The sequence below is a fragment of the Anopheles aquasalis genome, chromosome 3, assembly GCF_943734665.1.
Source record: "Anopheles aquasalis chromosome 3, idAnoAquaMG_Q_19, whole genome shotgun sequence".
NCBI classification, from domain to species: Eukaryota; Metazoa; Arthropoda; class Insecta; order Diptera; family Culicidae; genus Anopheles; species Anopheles aquasalis.
Genome location: NC_064878.1, coordinates 36,066,564 through 36,071,563, shown reverse-complemented (window position 1 = coordinate 36,071,563; position 5,000 = coordinate 36,066,564). Strand labels below are relative to the sequence as shown.

General features: G+C 42.5%; 2 protein-coding genes across 3 annotated transcripts in view; one reads left to right on the top strand and one right to left on the bottom strand.

The window, feature by feature from the left end:
* Positions 1-5,000, top strand: part of LOC126579122 (uncharacterized) — an 88,710-nt gene that overhangs the window by 27,944 nt on the left and 55,766 nt on the right. The gene's annotated exons all lie outside the window — the stretch shown is intronic.
* The window catches only part of LOC126579126 (uncharacterized), an 8,389-nt gene continuing 6,970 nt past the window's right edge, over positions 3,582-5,000 (bottom strand). The window contains exon 4 of the transcript XR_007608422.1: positions 3,582-3,613. The gene's annotated coding sequence lies outside the window, so the exon portion shown is untranslated. The remainder of the gene's footprint in view (positions 3,614-5,000) is intronic.

Genomic DNA, 5,000 nt, shown 5'->3' with positions numbered 1-5,000 from the left:
GCACGTGCTTGATTAAGGGGAATTCCTTTCCCAATGGATTGCAGATCCAGAACCATTCGGAAAGAGAGAGAGAGAGAGAGAGAGAGAGCGCGTTTTCTGGCAATGGATGACTTTTGGTTGGGACAAGCTGTACACGAAATCTCATTTCTCTCTATGGGTGATTAGTTTATCGTTGGCAAAGTGCTGATATTACATTCGATTGCTGACTCTCGAAAGCTTATCTGCAAGATAATTTCATTGCACAACTTCTCCACCCTGGGCATAAGTCTATTCGGCGTGACTTGTATCTAATAAGAAAAATCTTTGCAAACTGTTCAACGCTTTGCATAGTAAATGTCGAAAGGAATTATAAGGAAAATCCAAAGATTTAAGTTTATTATGTATCACAAGAATGTCTTTCCCTTATTGGTGTTCCTAAAAAACAATTAAAATCCTTTAAACGATTCTACGAGTCCCTTTTTATAAGAAATGTCTTTAAAATGTCTTAAACTAACGCAGTTACTCTACCGTACCAACTGAGCAGTTTTCGAGGAACATTATTAGATCCTTAGCTAAATGCATTTCTGCCCACTTATGCGATTCACAGCACGAAGTGTAGAAATATGCCAGCATGTTGGCAAATTATGATTATATCGCAGCTGTTTCCGATTGTTTCATATTGTTTCCTGCACACTGCCTGCCTGCGAGTGAGCGAATGACAATGATCAAAGTTTTTGGTCGCGAAGAAAGGCGCGACAAAAATGTGCTTTTCTCTCCGCTCTATCGTCAGCTGGTTGGTGATCGCTGTAGACCACGTAGATTTTAACGACGCCAACATCTGCCGCCGGCTAGATTTCATCCGTATGAAATGTGAATAGAGCTGGTTCGTGTTCAGTGAATCACTGAACAGCACGAGTTGGAGGAGGGATGGGATTTGGGAAAGATGATCTTTAAAGTTACATCTTTAATGTAAGAAATCAGTTTAAGATGGTTATTATAAAACCTTAAGAAAATCAATAAGTTTCACCGCTTGGGGGATGTAATAATGCTGCATTCCAGGATTGGATATTACGAAAAGAACTACAAACTATGGTTATGTCTATGCCAGTGCCAGTGAGCTTTCCAACGACAATGTACAGTTTTTTCACTTTCCATATAGAACACAAATCAAGCTAAATACCGAGTAATCTACTGATATTCGCGTGTAAGCTGCGTTCACTCGTAATAGCGGGCTGACTAATGCTTAGTCAAAGCCTAACCTCGGGGTAGAACGTTAGCTTCTAGCGCTATTTCTCCCACTGCGGGTTTACAGTGTGTTTGACAAAGTGGAATTCTTGCTGGTTCCCATTGACTGTACTCGGTTGGGCCATGCACTCGCATTTCATCCTGCATTTTACGGTGCGTAAAATGCCTTTTTGACGTGTCTTGTCACGAGTAGAAATACAGCGAGCAGGAACCGCACAACAGCAACATGCATGCACCATGAGCCACAACTCGCTAGCGTAGTCGATCCGTTGCGTTGACAGGGGGAAAGATTGCCCTCTTCATCTGCGATGGAGTTGATGATTTTTGCGTCTCGTGAAAATGTTTGCATGCCACATAAAATCCGCGCAGTATGTGACAGCACTTGTTTGCTGATGTTAATGCTTCTATCTGGAGCGCAGACGTGGTTTCGGCACTCTCAAAAGACATTAATTGTCGTTAGAAGATATCTTTAGTTTACGTTTTGTTGGGGTCGCTGAATATTTGAGCTATCTTTGGAAAACGTCTGAAGAAAACCACGAACTATGTTTTCAAAACAAATCCTGAATAACAGTGAGGCAAGTTAATGTAATGTACTACAACAGAGCAGAGTATACATGTATATGAGGACAAACAAGCGGTTATTTTATTCATGTACAATTTTACCCTTGATTTTCCACAAAAAATCCATGCAGCGCACAGCTCTAGTAGCTGTTCGCGTTACTGTTAGCGCAATTGAAACTCGTGCAATTGAAAATGCAATTGCTGCTATTATGCTGAAAAATTAACAAATGAACGCTTAGCCAATTTACAGGAAATGGTAGCTAGAGTTAATGTGATTCTAAAGCGTTTATATTTACTAACGACTGCAAACGGAACATCAATCCACTGTGAATCGTAATCTGTTTATAAGGTTTTGCTCAATTGCACTCTGAAGCGTACGCTAATGAATACTAATAAAGCTATTATGAAGTAGTGGAACGATTTAAACTTTAATAAAAAATGCATGATTTGCTAGTGCATGCCAGATTTGGCATGATTATTCGAAAATTGCCAATAACTCTCATCATTGGAATGAGATGTATTTTTCTAATATAATGTATAAAAAAGCTTATGCTTAGTAATCGATGTTGTAAAACAAGTCGTACAGTAATTTTCCTAACGCACAATGTTAGTTGCTTCCCAATGCATAATCACTTACTGGGGCCTTTATCGTTCTAGTGAATATATTTATTTGAAGTGTAGTCCCAGCTACCATGTGAACCTTTCGGTTTGTTCAATTACGTCGTTTACTTATCCGTTGTGATCAAATGATAAGCTGTTTTATGATTTTCGTTTACAGCACTGAGCTACCGGCATCATTTTCATCATTCATCGCCTGAGCAATGCGACGTAGAGAAAGCCTTATGCTAACTTACGTACCGTGGCAGATGATAAACCTTCCGACAGGCATAATATTTTCAATCCAATTCCTTTCCTTCCCCATGCATCTTCGGTATTGGTGCCGACCATGGACGGTGTACCGCTTATCAGAAGAAGAGCGAAAAAAGCGCGAAGCAATCGCGAATGATTTTGGTCGCTTAATATTTAATGCAATTTTCGGTACTTAACATTTATTTATTCATAATGATCATCCAAGATGTGCGTGTGCGATTCTCAGGGTTCGTCGAGTCGTGAAGGTCGATTCGGGTTTTACGTTCGACACCTTCACCTTTTTCATGGCAGAAAAGAGCAAAAGTGCTCAACGAACACAATGCTTGACTTTATCAGCGTGTTTTTTTTCCTGTTGTTGTCACGGCACATGAGCCATGTGGGCAGCATTAGAATGTATTTTTTGGTAGAAAAAAAAAATCTATTCGATAGAAGGTTGCGTTTTGGTACTGTATCTTGCGGTTAATGCTGATGCTATCGAGATCCTATGTTCGGATTATTTAATATGCTTACCAGAAAAATCCTTTTGGAGTACCGCCAGAGTACCGTTCAGTAGGAAGTGCCTGTTCTATGCTTTGGTGACATTCATGAGTAGCTAATACACGTGACGACGACAGTTGTTTCTCTTTTTGAAGAATCCAACCAACTTTCGCCCGATGGTAACCGGTAGCACGGTAACACACTGCGAATGATGATTTATGTGCTCATCTCTATGATTCGCCTGTTAGGAGTTGCCTTGAGTATTGCGGACTTTCGGACGACTAAACGGTCGCAACGGACGGAGTGATTTCATTCGGATAGCCTGGCGCTGGTGTGTTCCACCAAATCAACACCACATCTCCTACATGGTCGCGCTTTTCTCGATGCTACTTACTCCATGCTACTTGCACGTGAACTTTTCGCGACCGAAAACCTCTTCATCACTTTTTGACCCAAACATGGATAGAACTGCGCTCGACGACTGGAACGAGAAAAAAAGGCAAACATTACCATTACCTTTAACTTCTAGCTTGGAGCATCCTCGGACTAACTACCGCGCTCTGCACGAGGAAAGGCTGTAGCAAATCGGAGCAACGGATCAACCATTCCCTCGACGCTTCCAGTGCTCCTCGAACCGGCATCGACAACGCCACTGATAAAGCAGCCAGAGCGGAGAGCTCCCTGGCGCGGGTAGATGTTATGAATTATGGATGAATTATGCATCACCGAGGAGGCAAAATAGGGTTTCGGCAGCGAGCAGATTGGCTGTAGCGCTGTATCCGCTCACTGCTGTACCGTACGATAGCCAGCCAGCTCTAGCGCTTCGCCCAAAAGGACGCGAAATGTTTGTTTAATGTCTTAAAGGAAAAAGGACGAGAAATAGAACGCCCGAGCGCTTGGTCTGTCAATGCCGCGTGGGGTAGCGTGAACTCCCACGCCTCCCAGAGCACGTGGCCCAATGAGACACGACACGCATCTGCCTTTTGGGGGCAAGGGGTTTTCATCATTTTCTTTTTTCGCTTCCTCTCTATTGCTTTTCCGATCCATGTAAACCATTTGTTCTTTGGCTCATGCTGTTTTAATTCCAAACGGTCAACGAGCAGAAATGTTCAAACATTCATATCAAGTAGAAAGTAAAAATGAGTTCTAAAATTTTGCCCTATGGTGTTTGGCTTCATTCCTAGTTGATGAGACCATTGAATTTGTCAAAATTCCGGAGACATTCTATTTGGTGTTTGTTGGAAAGTTGTATAAACCTGAAAAAAAAACATGGAAAGTTGGATAAAATATCATCTGAAAAAGGCGTTGTCTCACTATCGTGGAAGGTATTTGGAGGTTGCTCGTTGGCGATGGTGAATTAAGGATGATTTTCCGATTTCCGAGGTTTCTTTTATTTAGTTTAAAGCAATAAGGGAAAGGTGGAGCAGAAAGTATGTCACCAAGAGGCGCGTCCTTGCTGTGAATCAATTTGCTTTCCGCCAGTGATGTCAGAAAATGTGATCCTTGGTTCCAGCATCATGCATGGTCGCAGACTTGCAGGTCGTCGATTTGTCAGCGCTCGGCTTATTCGACGGTTGGTAGAAACATTAATCTTTTCCTGTGTCCTTTCGCTATCGACATCCGTGGGCTTCGCTGGCAGCATGACAAATGTTGCCCCGGGGCTATGGAAGGTGTTTACCACGAAGCCAGCAATGATTGCGTGGGTTTGGCCAAAGTGCTGCCAAGGTTCGTGCTCAGCGTTGCGTGTAAGGCAATAAATGACAGCCTGCGTCACGTGGCAGGTCCAGCTGGAAATAGATAAAAGTCAAAATCCTTACGTGAAGGAACCGTGGCTAGGCGGAGAAGTTCGGATAAGAAGTCAGCAACTT